This window comes from Mastomys coucha, unplaced genomic scaffold, assembly GCF_008632895.1.
Source record: "Mastomys coucha isolate ucsf_1 unplaced genomic scaffold, UCSF_Mcou_1 pScaffold7, whole genome shotgun sequence".
NCBI lineage: Eukaryota > Metazoa > Chordata > Mammalia > Rodentia > Muridae > Mastomys > Mastomys coucha.
In genome coordinates this window covers 73,071,326-73,084,955 of record NW_022196913.1, presented here as the reverse complement: position 1 = coordinate 73,084,955, position 13,630 = coordinate 73,071,326, and the positions used below count along the sequence as shown (strand labels likewise).

Sequence of the window (13,630 nt, the reverse complement as noted above, 5' to 3'; positions counted from 1 at the left end):
CTCCTTGGTTGGTGGTTGAGACTCTGGGAGCTCTGAGGGTACTAGTTAGTTCATATTGTTGTTCGTCCAAAGGGGCTGCCAACCCCTCAGCTCCATTGATCCTTTCTCTAACTCCTTCACTGAGGACCCTGTGCTCAGTTCAATAGATGGCTGTGAGCCTCTACATCTGTATTTTTAAGACAGAAAATAAACAACTCAAAATAGCTTTAGGAAGTCCCTGAAACTGATCAGACTCATTAGCCCCTCTCTCCCAAGAGTAAACAATAAAAGCTGCTGAGAGTCATATCCAAGCAGGCAGAGAAGATTTTGAGGCTAGATCAGCTGCCTAGAAGAGGTTTAGTCCAACTAAGTCATTTGGAGAATCCACTCTCCAACTCGTTGAGCTGCCTCTACGCCGTGCAGTGCATGCTAGGCTCCCAACTTTTGTGAGCTGGGGTAAGCTTTGGTGATACAGTTGCCCTTGCCTACATTCCTGTATGTAGCCTCAGTACAACTCATTGGTTCATTAAGTTGGACTTTGGTGGCAAGAGCACTTTGTTCTGTCATTGGCTTCATATCTGGGGTGAGTAGATGTGTGTTTAGCATCTCCCCAGGAGAAGTCTGTCAGACAACATGTACTCTAGTATATGGCCGTTTACCCATGGACTATGTGCATATATATATGCACATATGTATATATGATATTATATAGTGCATAATACCATACATTGTATATTATGTAACATGTATTATATAGTCTATAATAAAATATATGATTAATATATAATGTATTAATATATAATATATTAATTAGACATAAAATTGGGAGGGGGTTATGTTGAAGAAGTACAGGGAAAGTAGGAGTGGAGGAATGTGAGAGTAGATATGGTCATTTTATATACAAATGAAATTCTCCAGTATAAAGGAAAATATAGAAAATAAAAATAATAAAATTATAATAATTATAATATTAAAAATAAAATTACATATGTCTTTAGTTTAGTAAGAAAGATGGAAGGTGATTTCTATTATTTATCATTTGTTGGACTTGAAATTATTCAATGCTCCTCAGATTTTTATTCTACAGGCACTGAGTAGATGCCCACCCCATTCTATGCCCCAGTCTCCTGTTTCTCCATAGAATACCTAATTTCTATGCCTGGGGCTGGACTACCTCACTGGTTTATGAAACAAGGGAGGCCTGTGACTGAAAGATGATTCACATTTAAAAGCTGCTTGTATTTGCATTGCTTCCTGGCCATAGTGAAAGGCTTGCAGTGACTCATCCATATTTCACTGTCTATCACCCCATGTGTAATCCAAATTTCTTTAAGCCTCCTGAGTATATACGGATTGGGAAGTTGAGTTCCTCTGCTCATGCCTCCCGGTGGGTAATGAATAATCTCCTGTTCATGTCTCTATTGAGTTGTTGCTGAGAGCCTCTGGGTCTCCCTGTTCCCATTTTGTGCTTTTTTGTCAGTCTGTGGTTTGAGAGCAGCAGCTCATTAATACCTGGTAAGTCTCCTAATACTTCCTAAGTAGCAAATTGCAACAATGGCTCTGGTGCCTGTCCCCTCTGTAGTCTTTCCTACACATACGACTTTATGCTATATGTCTTTTCTTCCATGCATGCATCTCTTGGTGTGGATATAGCTCAGTTAGCTTCATGCTGGAGCCTTTTCCAAACGCAGTCTTATTTTACAAGAGCCCTGAAAGATGACTGAGGTCAGGAATCAGACACAGACTCTCCATTAGTCTGTCAGACGTGCCCTGCCCAACAGTGAATGCATGGAATGGGTGCAGTTGAGATGAGTGAGATACTAGGGCCTCAGCTTCTCATATTATCTCCAGATAGTTATTTGGGGGTTAGAGAGAAGCTAATGTTTCCAAAGCTTGGAGTATACACTTTGGTCTTTCCAGCTGTTTCCCTTTGCCCCTCAATGTGTTCTCTTTGACTTGAAGCATCCTCCAAAACAGTGTTCTGCTAGGAATGCACAGCCTCAGGCATTACCTAGACCTGCCAAAGGCCTGCTGCTTCTCAGCCAAATCCCAGGTGATGTCCATGAAAGCACAACACCTTACCAGACAGGTTGGAGTGTTCATAAAGAGTAATTTCAACATTAATTTGACAGTAATTAATAACAATAATTAATATTGGAGAGTCATGCATGGTTCTGTATTCCATGTAAATCCAGCAATGGTTAATGGTGTATTTTGTTTATATATATATTATTTACATTTCAAGTCAGATTTTATTTTGGAAATTTTCAGTTTCTATGTTACTTCATACTCTAGCCTGATATTGTATATCAGCTTAAACTCTCTCTCGTCTCTATTCTTTTTGGGTTAAGAACTTTGATAATAGAAGCAAACTATAGAGCTGACATTCAAGGAAAACCCAGAAAATGAATTCCTTTTTATCTTTAGCAGAGTAGCCCCAATGAATAGAACACTGCAATAAAACCCTTTTATATGGCTGTCATAGAAAGGCAAACCTTCTCCAAAGCAAATGGATTTGAGTATTTGCGAGATATGATAAACAGCCTGACAAAAAGGGGCTGAATTTCCCTTTTAAATGTTCAGTGGGGGGAGGTTTTAACTTGCTTTGTCAGGTAAAAAAAGAATTCATTATGAAAGCCATTCTAGCTGAAACTCTGAAATGAAAACTAGACAGAATCAGAGTGGAAAGCAATGATTTAGAAATGTGGTAAAGGGAGTAGTTTAATGAATAAAGTGTCAACTTTCCATAGGAGCAAATATAAATCACACAAGGACTTAACCAGCTTTGTCGTCCTGCATTAGCCGGGTGTAGCCAGCACCCTGCATGCACTGGGAGGAAACATTAAAGTCTAATTCTCACTAAGATCTGTATAAGTGAGTTGCTGATAATGATGTTAATAATGGCATTGCATCTAGTTTATGACTTCTTTTTTTCTAGCAAGTGCTGAGAAGAAAGCAAATGTAGAGAATTTCATGAAAATGGATGTCATTTTCAGTTTTTCCATTGGCAATTGGCCTTGGCCCCTATATATAGCCCACCCATCAAAGTAGGCCCTGCTGCAGAGGAGTCTGAATTCTTGATGTCATCCCCCAGCCCTTGTTTCCCATGCGTGTTGGATTACTGGATCTGTTCTAGGTAGAAATCGCATGCTAGGTGCCTTAAGAGTAGAAACTGTCCTCTTGCAGCTCTTGAGGCTGAAGCCCAACATCAAAGTCCTGATAGGAGTGTTCCTTCTGTAAATTTTGAGGGGGCAGTGTGCTCTAATCATTCCAGTTACCTCTGCTTTATTGCAGAATCTATATGTAAATCTTTGTGTGTGTGTGTGTGTGTGTGTGTTTGTATGTGTGAAAGGACAGGGTCTCTCACTGACTTAGAATTTGCCAACTAGGCTAGGTGAGCTAGTCAGCAAATCCCAGGGATCCTCATGTCCACCTCCCTATGACTGGGATTACAAATGCATACCACCAAACATAGGCTTTTTTTTTTTTTTAACTTTTATTGCATTATGATGAGAAAAGTTACATGATTTCAATTTATCTGAATTTGTTAACATTTAAAAACATATTTTAAGTAAGTAAACTTAAATCACATTCTTGTTTCCCTTTTGTACCCCAACTCCTCCCAGAGACCCCCTCTTCAATACCTACAATATCTTTTTTGTCATATTCCGTAAAATTTATAAATTATTATAAAAATAAAAATGAGTATTGTAAAAGTTGTTTGATATAAAACAACAATCAATTTAACAGTGTTATGTAGATGCTTGTCTACAGCAATACTGAAAATATATGTTTTTCTCAATATAAATTTTAAATAACTCCAAACATATTAACTGTATATTTCAAAATAGTACATCACTACTAGTATTTTCTTAAATGAACATAAATATATGAAGTCTTTTTGTTTGTTTGTTTGTTTTGTATTTAGTAGAGTTTAAAATCTTGGCTCTTACTGTGGTACAAGCCCAAAATAAGAACAATTTTGAGACATTGGATTTCATTGTAATAAGGCTGTACTTCAATGACCCTCATATCACCAAAGGATTTTACCTCATCATAGCTAAGCTGAGAGTTGACAGTTCTGCTACACCAAGAAATGAATTGTAGGCTCAGTTTTTGGATACAGATTTCCTGCTATGGTCAATGCTATTTGACTTGAGTGAGTGACTTTACTCTCAGCCCACAGAGAACAGGTTACATTCATTTAAGAAATGGTGTATGTATTAAGATGGTCTATCCATAAAGTCATTCACCAACTGTTTCAATGAACAATGGCTCTGCTTGGAGGGTGGCACAGACATTAGATGAAGGTAAGAATTTGGTTCATTTGCTGTAATAATTTTGAAAAGCATTCATCTCAGAGAAAGAGTAACTTATAAAGTCCTCTTCTTCAAACTTGATACAAGAGTTACAAACGTCAAGCAAAGCATTCAGTGTTACTCTTTGTTGTTCTCTTACAACCCTAGTTAATGGTCTATGTTTCTTTTGAGTATATGAATACTTTTGAAATATATAAGCTGTTCTGAAAACCATAGTATAGTGTAAAAACATGAAATAAACAATAGTACTAATAGAAAGGCTGAGATAGGAGGAGCAAGATTTCAAGAGCCTTATGTTGTACACAAGACACTGTCATGAACAAGCAAGCTGAAAGTGTATATAGATTGTACAATATTAGACCTATTTCTCCAATTACCAAATTAGAGAGACCATTGGATGACAATCAACAAATTTCTAATTCCTCATATTATTGGATTTCAATCGATTAGGAGATGTTGGTAAATCATCTTTCTTTACACTGTCCTTACCTGGCTGTTTTTTTCTCACGTGACCTTTGCTGTTCTTGACCCAATCAAGGTTTGATTGTGTCTGGCTCTTGTTAGCCTGTGTAGAACATTTTGAGTCTAGCTCTGTTGTTGCTCCAAGTTCATTGTATATTGATGGCATTTAAAGGAGGCTGGTGTCCCACAACAGGATTAGCAATATGTGCTTCCCAGTGATCTTAGTTATCAGAAGGGTTTTGCTCCCTGTCCTCCTAAGTCCCACGGGCCTGCTTTCCTCCCTGGTTTAAACAGTTGTATTCAGTTATAATGTGTCTAGGTCTGTTTCTGTGTTTTTTCCTGTACTATGGCATTAGGAAGTTGCTGTTGGTTTGGTTTGATTTGGTAAAAAGAGTAATTTATGGATTAAAGACAAACAAAAGATGGGCTTTTCCTTGGCTTTGAGCAGAGACGCATATATTTCTTAGCCAGTGAGGACCTACCAGCATTGCTTTATTACTGTTCTCAAAGTTCTCAATGTACTGCTTGCCGATCACATATGTATTCTCAATATGAAGTACCAAAGACTCCTTGAAGCAGTGCTCACTGGCAGGGGAGAGGACATGGCTATGCATGGTTCTATAACATGATCTTTAAGCGAGTTGGCAGGATCAGAATACCTGCCGGGGTTGGCTTTCTAGTTGATGTTGATTTTAGAAATAATGGTTTGTTCCACGAGATCTTGCTTATGAACTCTGGGCCTAAGGAGACAGCACAGACAGTAAAGTGCTGGATGTCTAAGGATGAGGACCCTAGTCTTATTCCCAGACTTGTGTAAGAAAGCTGGATGTAGCAGCATGCACTTGTAATCCCAGTGTTGAGAAACTGAAGAAAAATGGTCTCTGTGTCTTACTAGTCAGCCAGCTTTGCCTACTTGGTTAGTTCCTCACCAAATGAGAGGCCCTGTCTCAAAAAACAGTCAGAATCTGAGGAAAGATGCCCGAGGTCAGCCTCTGACCCTTATATGTACACATATATGTAGGTATATGCATCCCCACACACAGCTGCGCATACACACACACACACACACACACACACACACACACACACACAAAGAGAGGGTGAGAAAGCATGCTCGAGAGCTCAATATGCAAACTAACCCACAAATAAAACTGACATATGTCCAGGAAAGAAAGAAAACTGGATAGGGCTGGACAGGGGTTGGAGCTCATATTTTTTCATGAGTGGTAAGTGATGGTCCCAGGTGAGGGAAGGACCTGAGTGACACCCAACTTTCCAACTTTCATAGCTTTTTCCACTCCTTTTAGTCTACTCCTAACCCTCGTCTCCTTTTTCCTTTTCCCTTTTTCCTTTCCACTACTTAGCCTTTCCATGATTCTGTTAAGACAGTTACTCACTAGCTCTCCTTCCATGTGGCGGGGATGTGACTGGGAGGGGTAGTGCAGTCAGTAGTTACAGTTATGCTCTCCAGTTGAGTTCTTGGCCATGGAACTTTAGCAGTGAGGCCCAGTTCCCAGCCAGGGCTTTGACAAGCTGGTATGGTTCCAGCCTCTTTCTCGTTCTGTGAGCTCCGAGTTGGCTGGCCACTCCTCACTCAGAGCTCATCCCCACGCATAATTTAATTGATCAGGATGGATCAGGACAGAATGAGTCTAGAGAACAAAGTCAGAGGTCTGGTGCTGTGGACAGGGTGGTGGAGTCATAAGTTGGAAGAAAGCCACCTACTTGTCACAATGTTTACACTTTATTTAAGTGAGAAACTTTCATTTTAGTAATGCCTTGGAAATTTGGGGTTTCTTACAGCAGCTCAGGTATCCTAATTAATATATCTTTTTAATGAGCACAGAGGAAATGCTTCTTTTTACACGCTGACATTTTATCCCAATACCTGCTAGCTCTGTTCTCTTAGGTTAAACTGTGGACCACAGGTATTGGGGTTGGGGACCAGAGTTGCTGCTCTGCCCCAGCTTCCACACATGCTGGTCCTATTGCTCTAAGAACTTTGAAACCGTTAGTGACTCCCCACCAGCTTATCCCCTGGTAGGGATAAGATGACATGGAAATAGTCATTATTTTATTTGCAAGGTAGTGATTCTCTGAGGTTTACATTATGATTCTATTAACCTTTCTAATTCTGTTTACGGATATCCAGTGCTCTCAATTCAGTCTTCTGTTCTGTGATATGAAGCCATAATTTAATTTTTCTAAGTTTTCTGATACCCCTCAGTGGGGGTAGTACTTGCCAGTGTTTGATTGCAGAATTTGTCTCACACAATTGTCTCAAAACTGCAGGGTATATATTTGATTCCTTTGAATTGATTTGTTTTGTTTAAGTATTTTTCCAACATCTTGAATAATTTAAGAGCAATCTTTAATTTTGGTTTGAGAGTAATTTGTTGTCTGGCAATTATGCATCCCCTGGAAACAGCATGCTGTATATAAGTCTCTGGAATCAGGAAAGAACTAATCTATGGGAAGAATCATTCCATGGGTTTAGGCATATTGCATAGACAGCCAGGCTCCTGGAAACTGATACTTATCTGAAGGTAAAATTGTTCTGAGGAGTAGGCACTGGTTCTACCATGCATTGACAGATTAGCGCATTTTTGTTTGTTCCAAGTTTCCCCTTCATGTTAGTTGAAGACAGTCTTGACAGGGAAAAGAATGGTTATTGCTACTCTGGAACAAAGACTGAATCAGGCTTGAAAACAGATCAGCAGAAGGATCATTTTCTTCACTAGTTCCCTACCACCTCAGAACCTATAATCTTCCTCTGTCCATCAGTTTGTCAACTAGTTCTGGGCTGAGAGTAGGCTGAGAGAGCAAAGAAGTAGCAATAACAGAGCTTTCAAAGCATCCTGGGACTCCAGAGGGCTGTCTTCTGTGGTCACACACACTCCTGGATAGGCAGAGGACCATCTTTAACTTGTCTGTTTTCTTCCTGATTAAGGAAAGCTTCTTTTTTTTATTAATCCTTCTATTCATTTACATTTCAAATGATATCCTTTTCCTGGTCACCCCTCCACAAACCCTCTAACTCATTCTCCCTCTTCCCACTCCCCTTTGCTTCTATGAGGGTGCTCCTTCACTCCCTCACCCACTCTCACCTCTTAAGGTGGGCACTTTTGGTAAGGTCAGGGTCTCACCCTCTACTCCAGAAGTCACTGGATTATTCTTCTGTTGCCAGGGGTTATGTTCTTTGTTATGTTCCTATCTTTGAAGTTTTCTAAGATTAAACTTCTGAAAAGAGGATAACAGGATCTCCCTTACTCAAGCCAGAACTTGACTGGCTATCTTCACTGAAGGGTGAAGGCCTCTCTGGCCATTCTTAAGTAACATCAAGACTTTGGGAAGGACACAAATTCACAGCTTACTATTGATCCCCAGCCAAAGACCAGAGCACACCAGGGTTGAGCAAATTGTTTATTGCTGGTTGAAATGAAGAAGATTGGTAAATGGCAGAGATTGAAAAGAGTTAGAAAGGATCTTGCTATGGTTGAATTCACATGTCCGAAACAGCCCTTAAAGTCATGCTGGGAGGTGGGTCCTCTGAGTGATAATTAGGACTGATGAAATCATCAGAGTGGTTCTTTATCATGCATTCATGAGTTTATAAGAAAAGAGCTGTGTGTGATGCGTACCTGTAATCCCAGAACAAAGGAGGCTGAGTCAGATAATGAGTTCCATGTGTGTCAGGGCTGCAAGTGAGACCTTGTCCCTAAATAAGGAGACACTGGATGCTTTAAGTAAGCATCTCTGTGTTCTGTCTTCCTAGGGTGTACTCTCTGCTGTAACATGGCCCTATAAGAAGACCCTTACCGGATGATGCTACACTAGCCCCATGAACTAACAAACTAAGTAATGAACTAATGCCCTCAGAACCATGAACTAAATAAATATGGTTTATTAATCATCCAACTTGTGATTTCCAGCTATAGCAGCAGAAAGACAGGCTTTTAGAAGGATTTTGGCTTGTTTGGTAGTTTGAGGGAGGATTGAGGAACTGGGGTTTGGGGCTTTCAGGAAGCAGGAAATTCTTGTAGTTGGATACCACAAAAATTCTCTGTAATGAGGAAGGACTGAATAAAGAGGTGGCTTTAACTGGTAAAGAAGCAGAAGTTGGGTCTAAAGGGAATGTTTGGACATTTTTGTGCTTTGGGTAGTGTTGTCCAGTTTTGTCCATGACTAGGCCTAAGTATGGGGCTCTGCTTTGTCCTACAGTGTCCTGGTTTGTTATTGGTATTATATGAATTGTTTATTCAGTAAGGCTTAGCTCAGAGTGCTAGCACGGGCTCCTAGAAACACTGTGCTCTTCTAATAGTCCCAGATTACTTCTTAGATGTTGGGACCTGTTCCCCCCTTAATCTGTACAGTTTTATGGAGCTATATTAATGATCAAAAGATGGGCATTCTGTACTGATTAGTAATTATGCATATTGCTGAAGGCTTTGGCATGTACCTGCTCTCATGACCGCTCTCATACCTCTTTATATCCCTTATTATCCAGGAAAGTATAGAACCTTCAATTCCTAACTCCAGTTCATCCAGTAGTTCTATGAGCAAAAAGCTGTGTGGTCCTTGTTGTTAACATTCTTGAATGCCACTCCAACTCTGACATTGTGGTTCTTCTTTTACATTAAGATGGAAAGGAGACAAGAAGATGAAAGAAAAAAACCCAGAGAAACAAAAGGCAAGAAAGAGTGAAGGGAAAGTACAGGTAAGGGAGGCAGGAACAGATAAGACCTCCAGAAAGCAAGGAGAACCAATGCCTGAAAAGTGAACTTCACAGGGCTGAAAACTGAAAAGAGCCAAGAAGGAAGGAGAAGATGCAGCAGGGGCAAGACCAGAGGAAGTCACAAACTGTTGAGTCTGAGACTTTGTCCTTAAGGCTCTCCTGCTTCCTGTGGTCGATCTCAAAATGAGAATGCCACCAGCTGCAGCCAAGGAACTGCTCATTTTGCCTCACAGAAATCTGGGTTGGAGTTGGGTCAAATTCAGCAGGCTAGAAAACAACTGAGCTCCCCATTCTAATGGCCATTCCTGCCACAGCACTGGGGACATCAGTGTCATCCCTGCAGGATGTCTCCACTGACTGTCTGTTCACATTCCAAGAGGATCCTTTTCACCACTTGCCCAGGTTCCTGTGTATGTGCAAGAATATCTCTGTCTTTAAGTTAGAATGAAAAGCAGCATGAGTTTCCCGGCCAATCTGGGAGACGGCAGTTTGAGCAGATGGTGCTAGGAGCTGCCTAGTAACTCTGATTAACCCCACAGTGTTGTGAGTAGGAATCACACTTGAAGGCCTTTTCTTTTCTGCTTGTGAAGAGCTGATAAAACAGCCAGTGGGAACGTGGGAGTGGGGTCAGGGTGAGCATGAGATTCCTTCCTTTGAGGTCTCCGGTCTCTGAATTGGCAGCATAACCACTAATCTTTTGTAGACACCCAGGATCTTAGAAAGCATCAATAAAGGTTCAAAAAAGCAAAACTAGCTTACCGATTCAATTATTTGGAGAGCTTTTAAATTATACTTCTTTTAGAAGTCTCATAGCTTTAAAATATATTCTCTGGGACCAGGCACACAGGAACTCTGCCAGCCCAGTGACTCGGGTTCCTTCCGGTCTCTCTGGGCTGGTATTCGGAGCAGACTTTGGCACAAGCTCCATAGTCAGTCCCATAACACCCAGAGGAAGCTCACTCACAGGCACTCTAACACACCCAGGATCAGAGGTGAGGAGGACCCAACATCTGTCCTAATACTGGGAGTAACAGGGACCAGCAGGACCCAGGCACACAGGAACTCCGTCAACCCAGTGGCTCTGGTTCCTTCCAGTCTCTCTGGGCTGGTGTCCTGAGCAGACCTTGGTCGCAAACTCCATAGCCAGTTCCATAACACCCAGAGGGAGCTCCACTCCCAGATGCTCTAACAAGCCCAGGATCACCGCCAGGATCACAGCAACAGCTTGACTCTGAGGAGTTCTGACACAACCAGGACCACCGGAAGGACAGGCTCCAGTTAGATTTAGCAAAGGCAGGTGGCACTAAAGATAACCAGATGGCGGGGCCAAGCATAAGAAAATAAACAACACAAACCAAGGTTACTTGGCAATTCTCCCACCATAGCAAGTCCTAGACACACCATCACACTAGAAAAGCAAGATTCAGATATAAAATCACTTCTCATAATGATGATACAAGACTTTAAGGAAGACATAAATAGCACCCTCAAAGAAATACAGGAGAACACAGGTAACAGCTAGAAGCCATTCAAGAGGAAACACAAAAGTCCCTTAAAGAACTACAGGAAAACATAGTAAAACAGGTGAAGGCAATGAACAAAACCATCCAGAATCTAAAAATTGAAATAGAAACAATAAAGATATCAGAAAGAGAGACAACCCTGGAGATACAAAACCTAGGACAGAAATCAGGAGTTGTAGATGCAAGCATCACCAACAGAATACAAGAGATAGAAGAGAGAATCTCAGGGGCAGAAGACACCATAGAAAACATTGACATAATAGTCAAAGAAAATGCAAAAAGCAAAAAGGAAACCCAGGATACAATGAGAAGACCAAACCTAAGGATAATAGGTATAGAAAAGAGTGAAGACTCCCAATGTAATGGGCCAGTAAATATCCTCAACAAAATTATAGAAGAAAACTTCCCTAACTTAAAGAAAGAGATGTCCATGAGCATACAAGAAGCCTACAGAACTCCAAATAGACTCGACCAGAAAAGAAATTCCTCCCATCACATAATAACAAAAACTCCCAATGCACTAAACAAAGAAAGAATTTTAAAAGCAGTAAGGGAAAAAGGTCAAGTAACATACAAAGGCAGGCCTATCAGAATTACACCAGACTTCTCACTAGAGACTATGAAAGCTAGAAGATCCTGGGCAGATGTCATACAGACCCTACAAGGACACAAATGCTATCCCAGGCTACTATATCCAGCAAAACTCTCAATTACCATAGATGGAGAAAACAAGATATTCCATGACAAAACCAAATTTGCACAATATCTTTCCACAAATCCAGTCCTACAAAGGATAATAGATGGAAAACATCAACATAAGGAGTGAAACTACACTGTAGAAGCAAGAAAGTAATCTTTAAACAAATCCATACAAACCTATTTCTACCTCTTACAACAAGAACAACAGAAAGTGACAATTACTTTTTCTTAATATCTTAATATGAAAATTAATATTACCAACATATCCTAATCAATTGAAATCCAAAAATATGAGGAATTAGAAATTTATTGATTGTCATCCAATGGTCTCTCTAATTTGGTAATTGGAGAAATAGGTCCAATATTGTATAATCTATATACACTCTCAGCTTGTTTGTTCATGACAGTGCCTTGTTGTGTACAACATAAGGCTCTTGAAATCTTGCTTCTCCTATCTCAGCCTCTCTATTAGTAGTATTGTTTATTTCATGTCTTTACACTATACTATGGTTCTCAGAACAGCTTAAATATTACAAAAGTATTTATATACACAAAAGAAACATAGACAATTAACTTGGGAGGTGGCTTGTAAGAGAACAACAAAGAGTGAGACTGAATGCTTTGCTTGACATTTATAACTCTTGTATCAAGTTTGAAGAAAAGGACTTTATAAGTTACTCTTTCTCTGAGATGAATGCTTTTCAAAATGATTACAGCAAATGAACCAGATTCTTACCCTCACCTAATGTCTGTGCCACTCTCCAAGTAGAACTATTGTTCATTGAAACAGTTGGTGAATGGCTTTATGGATAGACCATCTTAATACACACACAATTTCTTAAATGAATGTAACCTGTTCTCTGTGGGCTGAGAATAAAGTCACTCACTCAAGTCAAATAGCTTTGACCATAGCAGGAAGTCTGTATCCTAAAATCATGCCTACAATCCATTCCTTGGTGCAGCAGAACTGTCAACTCTTAGCTTAGCTCGGATGGAGGTAAAATCCTTTGGTGATGTGAGGGTCATTGAAGTACAGCCTTATTACAATAATTGTTCTTATTTCGGGCTTGTACCACAGTAAGAAACAAGATTTTAAGCTCTACTAAATATAAAACAAACAAACAAACAAACAAAAAGACTTTATATATATTTATGTTCATTTAAGAAAATACTAGTAGTGATATATTATTTTGAAATGTACAATTAATATGTTTGGAGTTATTTAAAATTTATATTGAGAAAAACGTATGTATTTTCAGTATTGCTGTAAACAAGCATCTACATAACACTGTTAAATTGATTGTTGTTTTATATCAAACAACTTTTACAATACTCATTTTTATTATAATATTTCATAAATTTTAAGGAATATGACAAAAAAGATATTGTAGGTATTGAAGGCAGGGTCTCTGGGAGGAGTTAGGGTACAAAAGGGAAACAAGAATGTGATTTCATTTTATTTACTTAAAATATGTTTTTAAATGCTAACAAATTCAGATAAATTGAAATCATGTAAGTTTTCTCATCATAATGCAATAAAAGTTAAAAAATATTAAAAAAAATAAAAAATAAACTATATTCTTTTTTAAACTGTAAAAAAAAAAAAGAAAGAAAGAAAACATCAATAAAGAAGAAACAAAGGAGAAGTGTGAAGCAGAGGAAGCTTTGGAGGCCAGGTTCTGGATTCTCATTACAATTTGATATGTTCTGAAACTCTGGGGATTTCAGATCATGAGTCTTTCTGAACAATTCTCAGTGCCCATCTTTGGGGAGTGGAAGCTGATGTTTGTGAAACTTGGGCCAGGTAAAGGAAAGTAGGGGCTATTCATGGACAACCTCTGTAGAGATAGTTTCCCTTCCCTTCCCTTCCCTTCCCTTCCCTTCCCTTCCCTTCCCTTCCCTTCCCTTCCCTT

The 13,630-nt window shown here is 39.6% G+C and overlaps 1 long non-coding RNA gene across 1 annotated transcript in view; it reads right to left on the bottom strand.

Annotated features, from left to right (window-relative positions):
* Nucleotides 1-6,246, bottom strand: part of LOC116082412 — a 20,037-nt gene extending 13,791 nt beyond the window's left edge. The window contains exon 1 of the long non-coding RNA XR_004115282.1: nt 6,158-6,246. This is a non-coding gene — a long non-coding RNA (uncharacterized LOC116082412). The remainder of the gene's footprint in view (nt 1-6,157) is intronic.
* Nucleotides 6,247-13,630: the final 7,384 nt, after the last annotated feature.